Below are 21,707 nucleotides of genomic sequence, written 5' to 3'. Positions count from 1 at the left end.
TTGACTCGGAATTCGCCGTAATTAACGTTCATTACTTTTAAATCACCTCTCTTCTTTCTTTGACATTTTGTCAAGCTTGCGTAATTTAATACTAATCAACACGGTGAAAACGATGTGCAAGATTTGTTCTATACAACTGGCTAATATCCAATCAACTGTGACATTTGCGATACTGGTTCGCATTAATCTTGTTGTTCACGAATTGTTCATTCTTAGATCGATAACAAATTCTTAAACCGTACGAAACATAAGCTATATCAAAAATAGAAAAAAAAAAAAAACATAATCCAGGTCGAATCTTTTAAAATAATTCAGGATATTATAAAATCTGAATTAGAAAATGAAAGAGATCAGAGAAAAATTGCATGAGTGGTATTAAGAACGTGTCTCATCAAAAGGGACTTTCAAGTCTGCTACTTATAACACCTATATAATAAAGGATAGACTATCTAGAACAATAATTTGTCGTGACGATACTTCATTTATTTGAATGAAGTGGACATAATCACTGATATTATAGATAGAGAACATAGAGATCGAATAATTGCTTAATATTTTGTAATCTAGAAAAGGGAACTTTATCAAAATCCTTTTTCTTCTTCCTCGTCACGTCCCATCCCCCTCCTTCCATCCTTCTCATACCTCCTCTCCGAGGCTGTGAATGAGTTCATCAGCCACATCAATTCCTCTACATCAACCTGTTTGAAAGCTAATAGACTTTGAAAAAATACCTGAATACAACCTGTCTGTGTCAAGCTTTCGTCTATTTAAATCTAACGTTCGGAGTATAGGTTGATTCTAAATCAAAGGTCAGTTGAATATCTTCTTTGTTAGGAGTAATAGAAAAAAAAAAGAAACTATATTGAGTAGTTTCATGATTTCATGTGTCAAATATTTGAAGAGTACAAAATAAAATGCTCAATTTCCGATCAAACCAAATATTGAATGATATTTCTTGATATTGCTTATGGTACACTTTGTATTTTCACTCAATTATCTTCGAAAAATTATTAAAAAAGAAAAAAAAAATTCTTCACATCGTCAGATTGTACCCTTCGAAATAACGTAACTTTATTCTGAGTATTTTTTCCATAAAACCAAAACTAATGGTGATAAATAAATATCTGAGATGATAATAATTACTGACTCATTCACTCGAATACTTTAATCTATTTAATATGTCTCAGAAAAATTTTATTTATAGCAATTATTACGGGATTAAACGCAATATTCCCGAGTATAGATCTTATAGGGCCTCCTATTCTCTATTTCTATTTGTTAATTTTGTTAATACTTCTATTGCGATAGATTTATTATCCATCATGCTACATTTATCACCTTGCATTGATTCATCAAGAATGTTATTGAATTGATTGAGGATGAAAAAACTAGCTCATAGTATTTGTAAATATTATTGCAGCGTTTGCTAGAATTCGCACAGACTCTATAAGACATTATTTAAAAAATGCTATAATATAATTCAATAGAATTGAAAGTTATAAAAAATTAAAGGGATTAAATGTTAACAAAAAAAAAGAAAAAAAAAAGAAAAAAATAAGGATCAGATTACTATGGTTTACTCCCATATTACCAATTACAAATCAATCTTCAAATTATAAATATTATAACTAAAATATTAGACGGCTTATAATTAGTCACAGAAAAAAAAATTCTTATCGCTAATTAAACACCTCATTTTTAATGAGCAATATAACTTTTCTTTTAATCCTTTTTTAATCGGCTCTTACTAATCTCACATTATTTTACCAATTATATTGCACATGAATTCGAATAATTATTATCAGAGATTGATATTATATATATAAACTTCCGCAAAACTTTTGACTTTATTAGCCATGTAATCATAATAAATAAATTAAAATCATTCGTCATAATGGGAAATGTACTGTCCTAGATATATCGAACTTTCTCTCTCTCTCTCTCTCTCTCTCTCTCTCTCTCTCTCTCTCTCTCTCTCACTGTCTCAGATATAGAAATGAATACTCCAGAGAGATCGAGGTCTGATCTGACGTGCCACAGGGCCACTCACTTGGATCATCATTTATTCAATATATTTTTATTAATGACATTACATCTCTCATTAAACACGATCTGTTTGTAAATTATGGCCTACAACTTGGAAATATTTCATAAAATTAAATCTAAATTTAAATGATACTAATCTACAACAAAACGAACATCAACTAATTGACATAAATCTAATCATACGAATCTAAAAGCTAAAGTAATTTTGTATGTTTCTATCGTAAGCGAACACAACTATTATTATATCATTATACAATCGATAACATTATCTTGATTTCTGTATGACATCATCGTTGTGCGATATATTGAAATCACGTTTAGTTCTACTCTATCATTTACGATACATTGCAAACAAGTTATTATTTTATTATTTTCAGTTTATAATATATATACGTATATATAGCTATATCTGCAATTTCATCGTGAGATTGTCATCAAAATTTTAAAATAATGTTAAAACATTGAAAACAAAAATCAATTTTACCACGCTCTTGTACTAGCACATTTTGAATACTATTTATACAATAGAAAAAAATCCAATATAAATTTGTCTCCCATAAAATTGACAAATTTATTTCGAAAACATGATTACGATCCAATCTTAATTGCTCTTGAACTATTAACTAGAAAACTTATTCAGCATAGACTCACATACATATATCTAAGCTAATCTAAGCTTATCTTTAAAATAGTGAATAATTACATCGACTGACCTGATATTCTTGAACTTATGATACTCGATATTTTACCTAAAGTATTTATGAAATTTCTATGGTATATTCATACATCTCTGAACGTAATCAATATTCCCGCAAACAATTATATCGATTCGATTTTTAATCGTCAATCTACTTGATTCTTTTTACGTTTTTAAAACCATGCGAAAATTGTATTAGGTAACTCAACACTAATTCTCCGATCATAAATAATTTATTCCTTCTTTCATATATACAAATCTTTCTCTGTATTAGTATTTAATTTTATCGAAGGATTTAACCGGTATAATAAATATTATTATTATTATTATTATTATTATTATTATTATTATTATTATTGTTATTATTATTATTATTATTATTATTATCATTGCTATAGATAAGTTGACATAAATTTTTGTCAGAAATAACCAGGCCATATTTAAGTCGATCGTGAATTATGGCCGTCGGAGTTACAAGTCGCACAATAATTTATGATTTATTCGAGCAAGTTTTTATTTTTTCTTTTCTTTCTTTTTTTTTTCTTTTTTCTTTTTTTTTTTTTTTTTTCAAAGAACGTTGCAACCGATAGTCGATCGTTTCGAGATATTATTATACATTTACCAACTTGCCTTTTACCTTTATATCGTTCTACCAGTAAGAACGCAATTATGTCAGTTCTCTTCTCACTATGCAGGCCACTCTCACTAATCCAGTAATATTTCATTTTATCCGTTTCGTGGAAGAACTTTTAAAATGAATAAGAAAATCGTATCGTCGAACGGCTCGATACTTGGCGATAATTCATTAATAATACTGACGAGAGCACGATATATATAAAAAAAAAAAAAAAAAAAGAAAAAAAAGAAGAAATGTAAATAAAGAGAAAAAAAAAGAAGAGAAAGAAGAAGTAAAGAAAAAAAAAAAAAAGATGAAACGATGCCGATCGAAGAAACGCGACCGATATACGACCGATGGTAAAATCGGATGAAATATAAGCGGCTAACATTTTAAAACTTTCACTCGCAGTTTCCCACGTGATGACGCCACAACGAACCGTCACTCCCGCACTAACACTCAATGACCGCCTGTCGATTACTCAATGACTTATAGTTACTGTCTTTAAATACGAAGACATCTTTGCCGCGGCATTAATAGCTATGATTTCTCGGCACCGTGATGCGTACGCAATGGTTCGCGTGAAATGTGACCGAGCTTATCTCCGTGCTAGAAATTTTGAAATAACCGCACCGAAATCGTCCTTTGAAATTAATCTCGTCATGGAGACATCACGCGCGTGAGAATGCCGAAAACGAAATAAAAAAAAAAAAAAAGAAAAAAAAAGAAAAAAAAAAAAGAAGAAAAAAAGAAGTAAAAAGAAAAAGCAAGAAAGAAACAGAAAAGAAGGAAAAAAAACACTCGAATAAAATCGTATAATAAAATACGCCGAACGAATCAATATATATCTGTTAAAACTTTTTTCGTTCCTAATCTTTTAATTTAATCATATTGAATGTTTCGATTAAAAATAAACTTTATACATATCTCTCTAATCTTCCTACTATTAGAACATAAAAAAAGAAGGATAATCTTAGAATCTATCGAACGCAAGTAATCTTAAATTAAAACGATTGCAAGCTCGAGAAGGAGAAAAAAGAATATACTCGAATAAAACCATATAAAATAAAATAGGTCGATTGGAAGGATATCACTATGTTAAATTCTTTTCTTTCTCAATCTTCTAATTTAATTATATTATATTTTTAATATAAAAAATATATACTGAAACATTATCATATATATAAATATATAGATACTAAATAATAAAAATCGGTCAATATCCACGCACATGTATGATCTTTTAATCTCTTTCTTTTCTTAAAGCATATAAAATAAATCGATATTCTTAAAATTTATCTAAGATAGAATGTTTAATTCTAAACGATCGATCATTAAAACGATCAAGTTAAAACTATTATGTATAAGTACGATAATAAAAAAGAATAACACACGAATAAAATCATACGATAAAATATGTCAAAAGAATGATATCTCTCTATTAAAGCTTTTTTCGATTTTAATCTTTTAATTTAATTATATTATATTTACAATCATAAATACTATGTACCTATCTAAAGCATTATCATATATTTAGATACTGAAATAAAAGTCGGCCAATTCCTATACACATATACTTGGAATTTTTTAATCTCTTTTTATTTTCAAACCATAAAAATAAACCAACATTCTTAAATTCTATCTAAAATCGACAATCTTAAATTAAAACGATATAAATTAGAGAGAAACAAAAAAAGACAATCAAATAAAATCGTATAATAAAGTACGTCGAATAACATTTCTCTGTTAAAATTTTTTTTGCTCCTAGTCTTCTAATTTAATTATTTAGAATTTTCAATAAAAAATATTTATTGCTAACCTACACGTTATCATATATTTAAATATTGAATATTAAATATCTGCCAATTTCAAACACACACACACACACACACACACATATACACAAAAGAGAATCTTCTAATCTCTTCCTATTCGTAAATCATTAATAAACAAATATTCATAAAATCTATCTAGAACAGACAATCTCAAATTAAAACGATTACAAGCTTGAGAAAAGTAAATAAACCATAAGTATATAACAAGACATGGTAGAGCGATATCCGAGTGGATGCGCGAATTCGAAGAAGAAGAAGAAGAAGAAGAAGACGAAGAAGAAGATGAAAAAGAAGACCAAGAAGGAGACGAAGAAGAAGAAGAAAACGTAGCTTCTAAGGTTTGCACGGGCGCCTTAATTGGTTTACACTCGCGAGTACGAGACACGTATAATAATTGCGGCTGGTACGAGCACGCGCTCTCGCCAGGCGCGAAGGTGGATACACGAGACTCGTCTTTTAAAGCTTGCCACGACGGCGGCTAAATTATACAGGGCCCTTAAAGATTCCTTATTGTTAGTCGAGAAGAAGAACTCGGGACACAACGTTGCTCACGTACGCCAATAACAATAACAACAACAACAACAACAACAACAGCAACAACGATGACGACGACGACAACGGCGAGGACGAAGACAACGACGAAGAGAGGACAGAAAGGTGCGCAATATTATAGAAATTGCTGTAACACCATACCGATCACGTAGCAGCGTGGCGGACGGACTCGCTCGAGCGAGCGAGAGAGAATTCGCTCGATGATAATGACGGTTATATACAATACGTACATATATCTACCTATGTGAAGCTAATGTATATGTATATTGTAGAGATATATATGTACACTATATACACGGAACTCTTTCTTTCTTTCTTTCTTTCTCTCTCTCTCTCTCTCTCTCTCTCTCTCTCTCTCTCTCTCTCTCTTGTGCTTGGCTGGTGTGAATGAAGAGGACTAAAGATTACAACCGTCGCAAATTGCTGTCAATTTTGGAGATTTTTAGATAGCCGTCTCTCCTTTTTTGACGTATGAACCGATGCTCACCAATCATTGGTTTGTAAATAATGACGACGTAACTCGTGCTGGATCTCGTAACTTGAGATAGTGAGAGAGAAAGAAAGGAATGTAACGTAAAAATATTGAACGTATCAAGCGCTATTAGAAATTCGATAATTAGTTCGCCTCTACGACATATATGTATATTTAAATATATATTATATACACATAAATATATATATATATATATATAATATATATATATACACTTACAATTATATACACCAGAATACGTACATGCATTCTATGAAAAATATATAAGTAGATATTGAACGATTTTATCTGCTTTCCCCCAGAAACAAGAAAGATTCGAAAGTGACCCCATATTGAGGTCATTAATCGAGAAGAACTCGATAGCAACAGTACGTTATATATATATATATATATATATATATATATATATATATATATTGTATGTATTAAAATTATGTGATTGGCACCTCGATCTTTCTTATTTCTACGAAATAAATTCATGAGTTTGTATCGATCGTTATTCTCTGGAAGGAGTCCAACGAAATCGTAAATAATAGGTAGAATAGATCGAGGTATAGGACGTTTTGTTTGATGGTCGGGAAAAAGAGAAGAAAAGAAAAAAGGGAGAAAAGAAAAATTACGTAGGTATATCGGAGAGCTAGGAAGCAGATACACAATGGCACATAATCCAACGTAGACAGCGTGTAGGATGAAGTCTTCCCCGCGAAGCGACCATTATCGTTATGATCGCGGCCAGGTAGATGCCACCCCGTGATTACCGTATCGGCGGGCGATCGACGGCGACAGGACTCGCCATTATGCGATCGACACCTTCTGAGACACGTTCGCGCCGTAAATCATCGGCTAAACGGAAAACCCCCTCGGCTGTATTTACGGTCAAACCGTACAGATACAACAACTATGTTGCACATGTGTATTCTATCGATACATAAGCGCGCGCGCGCACGTTTGTGTGTGCGTGTAAAGTCTCATACGAGTTTCACTACCGGCTCCATACGGAAACGAATGTGTTTTCTATGTTAAGTGTTGTTTTCCGATCGGTCAACCCGACCTCTATAAATCGACGAATTTATATGGCTTTCTAAAATATTTCGAAACGAATTTCGGAATGTTTGAATAAAAAAAGAAAAAAAAAATAAAAGAACAAGATAAAAAAAAAAAAAAAAAACAAGAAAAAAAAGATATCTGATATCATTCATGAACAAAATTATAGATATTAATCATATATTCTTAATTAGTATTGGGTAATTTAGTTGATGATTACGAATAAGAATGATAATTAATTATACGGTTATACTAAAATAAATATTCATAATATATTCGAAAGAAATAAACACTGTGATCTATAGCAAAGAAGAATGTAAGTATTAGCCTTAATCTATAAACGGATTAAACTAACGGTGAACTGTAAACTATTGAAAAAAAAAAAAAATGATATCCTAATAAGATTTACTTAATTGTTATATCGATATATTTAATTTAAAATATCTATAATAATTATTCGTTTATATTACAAATAAAATTCATGATGTCGATCAAAGATGTCGATATTGTATATGTTAGACGTATTTTCTAACAAAAATGGTATCACTCTTTGCGCCCTAATTCATAAATGATATAAGCTAACGTTTGTCTAGTTGTCTTCTTTCAGATTTTCCATTGAAAATATTTCGAAAAAGAATATTAAAGAATGTTCGAATTAAAAAGAAAAATAATATCGTTGATGAAAAAAAAAAAAAAAAAAAAAATAAAATTAGAAATTGATCATATCTTTTTAATCACTTTATTACTTTGATTGCTTAATTGATGATTAAAACTATGCATGATAATTAATTATTCGATTACATTATAATAAAAATCTTAATGTAAGAAAGAAATAAATGATGTGTTTCTCTTTAACAATCTAACCTATAAACGTTATAAGATTGATCTCTTGTCTTTTTTCTACGTTTTCGTCCGAAGGTATTTCAAAAAAATAAATAAAACGATCGACGAAATGACAAAAAGAGTAACTAATAAAGTTACTCAATAAAAAAAAAAAAAAAGAAAAAAAGCAATAAATTAATTAGATCCCTTTTAATTACTTATCGTATACTCGACTATCGGATACTCGACTAAAAATATGCGAGATAATTGATTAATTGAATTATACTACAGTAAAATAAAACATCTAATATGAAAAAGAAACCATCGTTGCGTACGCGCATTCGTGTATTTGTATATACGATATGTGTGATAATTATTCGGCTATACGAGAAATAAGACATATATTCCAAGAGAGAAGTAATACGTTTCATTGATCAAGGACAAATGTCCTTACTATTCTACGAGCTATATAAGCATTATAAATTAACGCTCATCTGTTGTTTACGTTCTTGAGCAAGTTAGAATTTCCTGGAACATCAACAAAAACATTGCGCCGAGTTTTAACACATACATAGTTACTTATCGCTTAATCTTGTGTACGTATATACATATCTACGTACATATGTATACATAAAGCTTTTTTTTATGACTTTGATCAAAGCTGAAAGACTTAAGTAAGTAAAGTAACTTCATGCGTATACTGTATGAAGCAAACAAATCAATGTGAAATAATACTACCCCGTATAATCTTTGATGTATTATCTCCAAACTCATTAAATCTTCACGTAATTGATTAATAAAACATGATAAAAATCAGAAAATCATAAAATTATAATTAGTATAGAATAAAATGTCTATATGCGAGAAACAAGAAAAAAATTCGATAGAGTATTATTGAAAAAATAATGATGAAATATGAAAAATCGATATTACCCAACGTACGACTTATCTCATTGTCTGGTACATTATTCTCTATCCCTCTTCTATGCCATCTTGTCCTCTTACTTTTCGAAAGTTCACCATTTTGATATATGTAAGTACCTATATAGGACACATAAATTACACATTATGACAATTTCGTACTAAATCATATCGATCACTTAACGATCTAAATTACATTTTGAGACGCCAAAAAGACGATAAAAGAGAGTCGTGGTCATAAAAAAAGGTTGGAAAGTAAGGTTGCACGAAATATGATGTAATAGCTGACGTAATGATTCACGAAATAGACGCTGACAAAGTAGTAAATTTCATTTTCCCTTGTATATCTTGTTCGCGAAAATGTAATGGCTCGGAAAATCGTTACATCAGCTATCGATTGATGTACTTGGCGACGATGAACGATAAAGATAATAAAATAATAACCTGTAATTAAGAGAACGACGTGCAATTCGTGGAGCTCGTTGTCGTCTACGAACTAACATGGCGTAGTATTCGAGCCGCCGAAAGTGGATTAGCGGCACGCATGCGCATAACTCTGTTCTTCTTTATTACGCAAATCTGTAAATTAATGTTACCTATGAAATATAACCAATCAAAAAATATATTAGAAAATATATTACAGAAGTTATCGGCACGTATACTTTATTACTAATTACCGATATATTAAATCGAATTAATGCAAATCTTATGGAAATAACGTTCAAAAATATGGAAAAGTGTTGATAGTGTATATTACGTATATATGAATGACGTTATCGCCCGAGTAGATATCTTTGTATATGCATGATGTGTATAAATAATTGTACTACACAGTCCAAATGATCAATTATAAATTATGAACGTATGAATAATAAAATAAATAGTTTCGCAGAAATATAAATTAAATGTGAATTTATGAAATACGATATACATACTTCGACATTACGAAATATAGGGTGTGACATATGACTCGTATCAAAATTGTACGAGAAGAAGAAGAAAGGAAAAAAAAAAAGAACGAAGAAAAAATCGAAAATTTAATCGAAACTAACCATTATAATAAGTTATTCTAAAGTAATAATTTTTTCTTGACATCATCTATTTAATCCTTCGTTCGAAATCAATTTATTCTCTTGCTTTTAAGTTAAAAATATTTCGCTATCAAGTCGACACAGTACATAGAACGTTTTCTATCATGTCGTGAATAGATTTCTCATGAGAACGAAGTGCCACGTCGATCGTTCCCCTGGATGATCGAACTCGTCGATGACGATTCCGAAGGAATCGAATGGAATCGAATCGAACAGAATCGAATCGAATCGAATCGAATCGAATCGAATCGAATCGAATGAAATGAAATGAAATGAAATGAAATGAAATGAAATGAAATGAAGTGAAATGAAATCGAATGAAATCGCGCTCGTTCTGCCATGCATGTGCGTGAATCGCGCACCTGATCGAGGATACAGATGTCTCGTTCATTATGACACAGAACGAGCGAAAGAAAAGCAAGAGGTGGATAGGGACCTGTCGCTTCGGGAAAGGCATGAAATTCCTGCCATTCACGATGTCAGCTATTAACGGACACGTACGGCTCTACATCCTTTACAAGTCAGGTGCTTTGTAGCCGGTCGCGCTCTATGGCCCCTCGCCACGCTCTAACCGCATAATCATCCACGATGGGCCGGTAAGCAACGTTATAATAACGTTAGTATTTCAAATTACTCGCTAAGAAGCCGAGTCGACATTTTCTTTTTTCTTTTCTTTTTTTCCTCTTTCTTCTCTTTTTTCCTTTATTTCATTCTTTTTTCACCGATCCAGCAACTCCCCCTACTCATCCCTTTTCCCCATTCTCCTTGCTGCTTCCCAAAGATGTATACTCTCGAAAATGAACAAAAATCTTTACTAACAATTTAACTATTCGCTGTCGTCTAACTTCTTATTCGAGGACAAAGCCACATAAGTACTTAGGTAAGTATATTTTAACATCACGTGTCGGCTCGTATTCGAAGGAAATTCTAAGAAACTTAAAGGCGTGCAATAAAATGGCCACGTATCCATCTTGCTATTTCATTCGTCTCCTCTCTTTCTCTCTCTCTCTCTCTCTCTCTCTCTCTCTCTCTTTCGCTATCTCTATCTCTGTCCGTCTTCTTCTTCCTTGATTGCCGAAGTCGAGGTCGCGGCGATAACGCGATATTCTACCGCAATTAAGATAAACCGCGCTGAATAACACGAGAACGAAGTCGTAATTAAAGGCACTCGAGTAGAGAGAGAGAGAGAGAGAGAGAGAGAGAGAGAGAGAGAGAGAAAGATATATACATATATATATCAAGAGAGAGAGAGAGAGAGTCGTCTTTCAGCTACGAGCTCTGAAGCCTCCGTGCCGCTTATACTTCCGGTTAATCCAACCGATGGCACCTGTTAGTCAGTTGCACCATCTCAAAGGCCTGCTCCTTTCTTATTTTAAAAATCAATCCAAAAATAATTCGATCTTCCTCATGAAAAAAAAAGAAATCATTTTGAATTATCTTTTCGAATTACCTATCGAATCGTTTCTCTCTTATTCGATCATTAAAAAAATTCTCTTTTGACATCGCTTCCGGCTACAATCGATTGAGAAAAAACGATTCTGAAACGAGTCGAAAAATCTGACGGCGTTCGTGTAAAAAAGGAATGAAAAAGAGGAAAAAAAAAAGAAGGTAAAGAAGAGAAAAAAGAAAAAAGTAGATAGGTAAGGTACATGAGAAGAACGCTCATAAATGGATGAATTTATGGAGACGAGGAGGTGAGCGCATAGAGAGAATTAGAAATCGACCTCCATAATAAGGCTTTGGCTTAGCTTTCCTAGGCCGTTATGATAATTCGGTGAAACTGGAATTAGAGTATATAGGTAACCATTTTTCAACTTGCTCTGCTCCTGCTCCTGCTTCGGGCTAAGCTTCTGAATCCAAATATGAGAGAAGACATTGAGAATTTATGTTTTCGGTAGATTCAACCTGCTGAGCTCAAAGATCTCTCTCTCGCTCTCTCTCTCTCTCTCTCTCTCTCTCTCTTTCTCTCTCTCTCCGAGAAAGATAGGAAAGTCATAAGCATAGGTCGTAATTTCTCGTTTTTGAAACGCCCATCCTCTCGACGATGATCCTACATTCTATTTTCTTTTTATTCCGAATTCATTCAAATCTCTGAGAGTTAACCAATCTTAATCTTTCTTTTGCCGATTAATTTAATTTGAACATACCTATGGGCAGTGGGTAGACGATAAGGAAAAAAAAAAAGGAGAAAAAAGAGAGAGAAAAAAATAAAAGAATTTCTAAAAAATTCAAACGGTGCCATCTCTGCAATACCGATTGATCTCTAACCAAGACGTCATATCGTAAATGAAGTTAATCCGTAAGATCTCGCGAGATCATGATGACTCCACGAATCGATATGTACCGAACGACGAATCGTTTACCACCAACGTGGATCCTTCGCTTTCACGTTAGTACATTTTTGGAAACTCTTAGAAGGTAGATAGGTAGGTAGGTAGGTAGGTAGGTAGGTAATCATCGTACGTAAAGAAGAAGGAAAAGAAAGATAAGGAAACTACAGCAGAGACAGACGACATTTATTCGCAACACACGTGACACAAAGTACGCCGAAGGCGACACTTATTTTCTCGTTATCGAGATTTCCTTCTTTCAAGGAGGATTCGTCTTTTATAGTATATATACGTATATATTTATATAGTAGGTACGTAGACACGTATATGAATAAATCGAACACAATACATTATAGTCGGTGAAGTGTGTTCGCATCGTACAATTTACGATTCTACAGAGAATCGCTCAACGATTCACGAATCATCTCTCTCTCTCTCTCTCTCTCTCTCTCTCTTTGTGTATGTGTGTGTATGTGTTTCTGTCTTTCTTTAGTATACCTATGTAGGTACATAGAATGATGTCGAGTCTCGGGAATAATCGGTTGGACGATCGAGACGAATCGAATCTAACGAAGCATGGAAGTGTAATTATCTACAAAGGCAAAACGATCGATGCGACGAACAACGATGAGGACGACGAGGACGATGAGGATAGTAAAGACGATCTGAGGTTTAACTCGCGACTCAGTGACATTTTCCTAGCATCGATATATCGGCGATAATTGCCCAACACAGGAGTCCGTTAGATCCATTCGGAGATAACTAAAGCACTCCGGGTGATACAATCTGATTTATATTGGACACGACCTAGGTACACACTACGTCGAGCTTTTAAAGGCCTCCACAATCTCCGATAGCAAAAGGATACCAGAGTTAATTGATATTTTATTTAAATCCATGGTTATTCAACGTACGACATCGCCGTCTATTACGACATACTCGGCATTAGGAGGATACGAAACGTTTCATTATAGTTCTCGTCCAAGTTTTTATACGATCCTAAAAGATATTGGAGTAAATACTTTAGTCCGGCTATATAGCTAGCGAACATGTTAATTAACACATTGAATACCTTTGGGAATCGTAAACGTGTCGTAGGAAAAAAAAGAAAAAGAAGAAGAAAAAATTTGATTATGTCAGGTATCCTTTCAACTAATCATTCTCGAATCGTCAAGTATTGTAGATAAAAATCACTAACAGGATGTTTCAACAAATAACGTTTGTCGAACACGTTCTTTCATTCTCGAACAAAGGCCTACCTGAAAGATCAGAAAAGTCTGTTGTACCCGATAGGAACTTCCTTAAAAGAATCTCGATCTCTGCGAGAGCAAAAACTGATCTTGAGATCGAATGGAGATAGTTCGGGTCAATGTAGTAGCAGCAGTACTGCTAGTAGTAATAGTAGTAGTATTAGCGACAGTAACAGCAGCAACAGCAGCAGTAGTAGTAGTAGTAGTAGTAGTAGTAGTAGTAATAGTAGTAGTAGTAATATTAGTAGTAGTAATAGTAGTAGTAGTAGTAGTAGTAGTAGTAGTAGTAATAGTAGTAGTAGTAGTAGTAGTAGTAGTAGTAGTAGTAGTAGTAGTAGTAGTAGTAGAAGTAGTAATAGTAGCGTATTAGCGACAATTCTCGATCTAATTCTCGAGATATAGATTGAAACTGTGTACTATTATCTAAGTATCTAGAAGTCTAAAAGAAGATTCTAGGGCGGAGTGTACTTTCTCCGTCGAGTCTCCGTACGGTCATAGGGCGTGAGAAGGTACTCGCGATGACGTCAGACTCGAGTCGAACGCGCCGCGAAATAATTGCAGTCTCGTTGCGAGTGGCTGTCTGTGTCATTAGCGATCGAGGAGAAGAAGAAGGTGGAGAAGAAGGAGGAGGAGGAGGAGGAGGAGGAGGAGGAGATCATAGAATTTCGTGTCGTTGCCGTACGAAATGGTCATTAAATCATTATATTTATCCGTCAAGCCGACTCGCCGGCAGCCTCTTGACCTCCCCCAACCCCTTCTTCAGCTCCCTCTTCGCCATTTCTCTCCGCGCGTATGTTTTACACGCGATACCTATAGACGACCAAACGATAATCCGTTTCCACCGATCGAAGGACAAGCTTCAATCCTTATCTAGATATTTTCCTCTTATCTTTTTTTGCTTTCCTCCTCATCCCCACCATCATTCCTCGCAATTCCCTCGCTCTCCTCCTCCTCCCCCTTCGTCGTTCCTCTCTTTTTTATCTCGAACGAAATTATAGAAAAAAATAAATAAATCAATCAAGAAGAGTAAAAAAAAATAAAGAAAGAAAGAAAAAAAGAAAAGAAAAGCCGTACATATGTGGTATCGCAACGAAGTACGCATGCACGCACGCACGCACGCACGTACGCATGCACGGCATCGTTTTAAAAGTTGTCAGCTCGATGACGCTGTCTGACGACCGCCATATTCTTCTTCGACGTTCGCAGCATACGTAGTACTCTTACTTACTTACGTACATACGTACGTACTTATCTATACGTGTCTTTTATGACACACTCGGCTGCCGTATAAATTTGTTTAATACCACTCGACCCTGAAACAACTGAGCACGGTAATGGAATCTCCATATACGTGATAGTTTATTGCGTCGAAAATTGCACTACGTGAAGACCCTCTCCTACCCCTATCTCTTTCTTTCTCTCTCTCTCTCTCTCTCTCTCTTTCTTTCTTTCTTTCTGTCTTTCTCTCTTCTTCCTAAAGTCAACCTCGAAAGGGTCCAACTACCGCGAGAAGACGTGTAGAATACGCACGCGCGACAATTTATTATTCTTTACTATTATGACCGAACGTTTCTTTCCCTTTTTCACCATCGGCTTCGCGGTATTCGTTCGTACGAAGTCTCGCCAGCTCGTCAATATCTTCAAGCAATTTTTCCTTACACCCTGTAGATACGTGAGAGAAAAAAGAAGAGAGAGAGAGAGAGAGAGAGAAAGAGAAAGAGCTCGATAGGGCTTTTAAAGAAGCATCAACCGCGCCGATTCCACAGCTTCCTCGTTAAAACTCTCAAGAGCGTAATCTGCTGCCGGTCGGCTTCGAGATCTTTGCCGATGACTCTTCGAACTTTCTTCTCTGTCTCTGTCTCACTCTCTCTCACTCTCTCTCTCTCTCTCTCTCTCTCTCTCTCTCTCTCTCTCTCTCTCTCTCTGAACCTGTCTCTTCTTTTTCCAGTCGAACCGGACACTTTGCGCCTTCCGCGATATCGACCTTCCTCCTTCTTCGATCTCTAAAGCAGTAACGCATAGCGCAATAACGATTCGTTTTCCAAGAAAAGATCGCGTCATCGCTAAACGGTACGCGTCGCTCGTCGATGGCCCATCGACGATCGAGATACTCATTCGATACGTCACCACGACTAATAATTATTTTTTATTTCGTCGAACAATGTAGTGAGATTTTGTCGAAACTTTTTTCTTTTTATAAAATCTTTGAACATTGCAAACATTAGATTATTTAGGGAATAAATGTATCGTGTCTCGATTGTTTAATCTTTAAAATTTATCTTCGATACTACATATGTATCTCGATTCAGAATAAACTTTATTATTAGAAACCATCGGAATATAAACATCTTTTTGCCACGAAGAAATGTATTTTTTAATGACGTAAAATTCCAAGGATATAGAATCGATTAAATCTTTGATAAGATTTTCGATAGAAATTTGATTATCGAAGATCTTTCCTTAGAAGAAGTGATCAAGATATTTGAGAAAAATGATATCTCATTGACGATAAATCCGAAGAATAGGCTGACCAATGTCGTACTTGATCATTACAATTAATCGTTACTATTGTCTATGAATTTTCTGAATTGACGTACGTTCATTCGCGGTTTCATATTCATTTACGCAAATTTACGATCCGTCTTAAACTCATACGAAAGAGATCATGCAAATTTTTTAAGTCCTCTAAACTCAATAATACGTAGTAATTAAAATAGATAAAAAAGCATAAGTGATATATCTAACAATCTGGAGAACAAAATTTGCATTTTTTTTAAATATAGATTTTTAATATAAAAATTGTGATCATTTGTAAGAAATCTATAGAATGAAATGAATTTTGTTATTAGAAAATAAACGATCGAAGTTTGTAAACTCGAAAACCTTTACATCGACCTTTTTAATAAAATTTCTTATAAAAACGATAAAGATCGTTCTATTGTCTAAGCGAACGATGATAAATCTATTAAAAAAGCCCTTTATTTTTTTTAAATCTGTCTGCAAAGAGAAGAGAGAGAAAGAGAAGGTGGGAGGGAAGGAGAACGAGGAGAGATAGAGATAGAGAGGAATAAGGTATGGTAAAAGTGTACAGGCGCGTATCGCCGCGTTTCTCCGACGATTGTTATCTCAAGGCGATATATTAAGCGCCATTACCAGTATTTAGAAGGCGGCGGAGGCCTTCGTACGTGGCAGAGTTTGCGTCTTATCGAGATCGCAGGGCGCGAAACGTGGCTCGACTCGAAAGCACGCAGCAGCCGATAAACGAAGATTAGCGCCCGAGTTCCCTTCGGGAATCGAACGTAATTACTCGTGAGAACGAAACAATGCTCGATTAAGGCACGATCGAGTGAGTTAGGAGTACGAGAAAGACAGAAATACAAAGAGAGAAAGAGAGAAAGAAAGAAAGAAAGAAAGAGACAGAGAGAGAGAGAGAGAGAGAGAGAGAGGGAAAGAAAGAAATAGAACAATTTCTTAATAACTTCTCTCATTTATATTTCACGAAATAATTATCTTATAACAAAATAAACACTATTTTACTATCATAGTATGGATGTATATATAAGTATATACACTTATATTCTTGGATAAATAAGTTATGATAATCGAGTGAAAGCTAACAGTCGACGGGAGATCGAGGAGGAACTACCGCGTCTCTAATTACGATAGAACGATAAAGATCGTAAAACATTCTCGCGATATCTTAATGCGAGAATACGCCTATTAATATGCATATATACGTATATCTATATACCTACATATACATATATATATATATATATATATATGTTTATACATATACACGTCGACGATAATTAACCAGATCGATTCTCATTTTCTTCTCATATTTCTCAAAATTTCTATCGCTTTTAACGCATGTCATTTAACGAAAATATCGTTGTTATTATAACTAAACGACGAGTAATTAGTCAAATCGTAAATTCTTCACGATCATCAAAGATTCTAGAGAATAATATTATAAATTAGGTCTTGACCGTATTCGAATTATCTCGAAAAACGCAAGGAGTAGAAAGATTTAGCGATTCTGACGTTAGGCATAGAGAGACGCGAAATGGATGATATCGGATCGGACACGCACACACAGGTACAGGTAAGCTCACCGGTCCCCGGAGTAAATACACGATGGGAGCGGTGTTCGATATATATTTGATAAGGTGGTACACGGCCGGCCAAGCGCTGACAAATCGCCCTGAGATCGGCTAACCGATATCTCGGGACCCGACGACGCGCTGATACAACGATGTATCATGGAGGCCACCGAATAAAACGCATTCGAGAAACTGCCTTGATCTCGAACGTGGAAAACTATCCCAAGCAACTCTAACCATTTCGATAGATCGATCGATCTTCTTCCAAACTCCCTTCCACAAGAGCGTTCTTGCACTTTGTAGAATTTCTTTATGCAGCAGTATCAGTAACAATACGATAAAGTAATAAATATTCTCTGTCGTTAGTTATTCCTATTCATCATTTTGTATATCAAAAATGAATATAAATATATTATTACTTTTGAAAATGATGACATTATTAATTTATGTTTTAATTATCATAAGAAAAAAGGAAACAAAGACGAAAGATCTTATTTTAAACGTTGACGAGAGTTTAGATCAGGTACTGTCAAAATAACTGGACAAGTGGAAAGAAAGAAAGATAAAAAGTAAGAAAGAAGAAAGAAAGAAGGGAAAAAAAAGAAAGAAAAGAGAGATAAGGGATTGAGTATAAGAGGCTGATCTCTCTGGGCACACGAGAGAGATCATAATGGAGCGATGGATCTTGGCGTTTCTCCAACGGTTGAGATCAACTTGATTCTTCGCGCGCTAACGTATCTCGAGACGAGATCTCGAGGATCGTGAGCGCGATACGGCAAAATAATGCGAGATAATCTTCGGCATGGCCGAAGCTCCTTCGAAATATCCTTTACACCCACTCGCATTGGACCGATGAACGAAGAAGATCGATAATCGCACGGGTCCTATTCTACCCCGTGAAAAATCTCAACGCGGTAGTCCGTGCTGAGAGTTTCGAATCGTCGAACTCGAATCAAAGTAATCACCGCCAAAGACAAAGATAAAGACATTCGTGATACCTAACGATTATTATAACAGTACATCTTTTTACTATAGTTGTGCTATTGCGATTAATTACTTTTTTTTTATAGAAATATATACTTTCTATTAACGATACAATAATCTTGTCATAGTGAAATTAAAAGTAGAATTATTTATAAAATAATTACGGTCCTGCGATTGAAACGATTTGGCCTGATATTTCGTAGATGTAATCCGACTTTCAAATATTTTTAATATTAGGACTGACATTTATTTAAAAAGTTCATAAACAATACACTTTGTTTGTTTTCTAATTAAGAAATTATATAAAAAATTAAGTTCTCTCCAAATTGTCTTGCTTATTCTTAAAATTACAATTTACTAAAGATTTATCAAAAAATATAATATTTAAAGATATTTATATTCGTGCGATAAAATATCGTTGAAACATTATTGATAAAATAAGTGATACATTACTTCCAGAATTCTCGTGATGAATGGTTCGATTTTTTTTGAAATTAATTAATCGATCATAAAATTATAAATTGTTATGTTATTAAGATGTAATGTCTCCGGCTGCTTACAGAGATGAAGGATTTTTTTTTTTTTTTATGTTAATTAGTTTTAATGACAAAAATCTATTATGTACTTTTATAAATATAAAAAGAGAAACAAAAAGAACAACGTGTTCCTCGTGTAACTAAAGATAAACGAAAAAATAAAAATAAATAATCAGAACCTGTCTTACTTGGTTGCTTGGAAGCAATTAATAAAATAACTCCTACTAACTGTCAAATGACAGACACGTCAGATACGATGCTGAATAAAATGAATCCAATATCTGTTACGTCATCGGATATAGTTCAACGAATTAAAAAAACGTAGGATGTTACAAGCGGCAAATGTACAAGTAACAAAATGTATTAAAAATTCATATAAATCCAAACGTCTCCCTCGTGAGACTCTCTCGTTCATCTTCGAATGAAAATTTTTCAGATTTTGTAGTTCGAAAGTTTAAAGAAATTTTTGAGGAAGAAGATAATACTGAATGTGACGGCTATTGGTCGAAAAAAGACGACTGGATTCGATGCGAGAGATGTGATAAATGATTTCCCGAAAGGTGTTCAACAGTTTTGAATTTATACGATTGCCGCAGATAAGTTTTATACGAAAGAAAGAAATAATTTTTCTTCTTTTTATATTAAAAATTTTTATATTTTTATTTGGCACATGACACTATGAATCATGGGTGAACAATTTTTGTTTTTTCTTCAAATAAAAATTTTAAATTATCTTTTAGTTTTATCTCGATATTATAATTTCTCATGTATCTACTTTTAAAAATACATTTATTCTCTTTTTTTTTTTTTTAACATCTGCATGTAATCGAAATTAATAATTTTTCTTGTTTCTTATGTTGAAAACTGTTTTTTTTTTTTTCTACTTGGGACATGACACTATGAAACATGAGGATCAACAATTTCTTTCTTTTAGTTTTATCTCGTTACTGTAATATCTTATGTCTGAATTTTGACAAATACATTTCCCTTTTTTTTCCTTTTTCTTTGGACATCTATTAAATTTATAATGTACTGATGCTGCAAAAAATAAGGATCACTCCTTGAATTACTCAATAATAAAAATGAATAAATTTGTTTTTTAAATAATCGTACAATAAGTTAGATCGGTAAACGATCTCATGGCGGAGGTCAATCCTCTCATGAACTTTTTCCATTATTAATAACCAGTACTTACCTAACTCCTACGTGTGCCATGTTGTAAGCGTTGCATCTCTCTTACACAAATGCAATTCTTAATAAACAATAACAGATTTCACGACTTCGAAACAGTTATATCTCATTATGAGTTCTTGCTTCTGTTGAACAGTACTTTAGTACTAGTCGCTTTAGGAACTGGATTTCTTGACTCTCTCAACTTTTTTTCCTTTTTTCTCATCTTCCTCATTTATTCGCTACTCCTTCCGGTTATGTCTTCTTCTCTCTCGGTAAAGATCACCAATTGATCGTCTATTAGAAGTTTAAACACCTGTTGATGAAATGGGTCGTGACGCAATTAAAATAGAGATCCACACCTCCGTAATTGTATATGTGTGTCTATGTTTATGCGCGCCCGTGCACCCGTCTGTGCATATGTGCATGTGCATATGTGTATGTATACGAGAGAGAGAGAGAGAGAGAGAGAGAGAGAGAAGACAACTCGACGATAATTAACGACGCCTGGCGTTACCCGATAATCGCTACCTGCGAATCACGAATCACATTGTAACTTCTTCCCTCTGGTCTTTCTCTTCATTTTCTTTTTCATTTTTATTTCTGTTTGTTTGTATTTTTTTGTTTATTTTCCCTTTTCCCATTTTAAATCATTACGAATCAATAATTATCATTCTTCTACGTAGGTAAAAGATATCCATACCTACAAATACGAACGAATTAATTGCCATAATTTTAACCCAATTAAATTCCACGTAAGTATACCTTTTCAAAATGTATCCATCTGTTAATAGTTTCAAAGGTATGTAAGTCTTTGATTACAAGATTCGAATTAGTTTACTTTGTTAGACGTTTAGTATATAAGTTAGGTAGATATAATAGCAAAAGAAAAAAAAAAAGAAAAAGAGAGACAGAGAGAGAGAGAGAGTTAGGAACAGTATCCTCGATCTATCTACCATCAGTGTGGTCGACATAAGAAAGCATAAAAATCGCTGAGATACGATCGAGTTGCATTCCGTCTTATAGTTTATTGTCCTGTCGCCTATGAATCCGACCAGAGAAAAGAGAAAAGAAAAGATTAGGTAGGTAGATGGTTATAATATCACATCTCGCTCTTTTCCTTAACTAATCCTTGTCGGTTTAAGTATTTTAATTATGTCGATGTCGTACGGCGCCACTGCAGACCAAAATTACGCGGCTCGCTCGCTAACATC

General features: G+C 33.8%; 1 long non-coding RNA gene across 1 annotated transcript in view; it reads right to left on the bottom strand.

Annotated features, from left to right (window-relative positions):
- Nucleotides 1-21,268, bottom strand: part of LOC118444643 (uncharacterized) — a 131,812-nt gene extending 110,544 nt beyond the window's left edge. Inside the window, exons 1-3 of the long non-coding RNA XR_014983008.1 lie at nucleotides 20,519-21,268; nucleotides 9,471-9,605; nucleotides 9,039-9,146 (exon numbers count right to left, since the gene is read on the bottom strand). This is a non-coding gene — a long non-coding RNA (uncharacterized LOC118444643). The remainder of the gene's footprint in view (nucleotides 1-9,038; nucleotides 9,147-9,470; nucleotides 9,606-20,518) is intronic.
- Between the last annotated feature and the right edge of the window lie 439 nt (nucleotides 21,269-21,707).

This window comes from Vespa mandarinia, chromosome 15 (genome assembly GCF_050613455.1).
Source record: "Vespa mandarinia isolate Hongniang chromosome 15, ASM5061345v1, whole genome shotgun sequence".
Classification (NCBI taxonomy): Eukaryota; Metazoa; Arthropoda; class Insecta; order Hymenoptera; family Vespidae; genus Vespa; species Vespa mandarinia.
The sequence above is the reverse complement of the archived record's forward strand: the minus strand, read 5'-3'. Positions and strand labels throughout refer to the sequence as shown.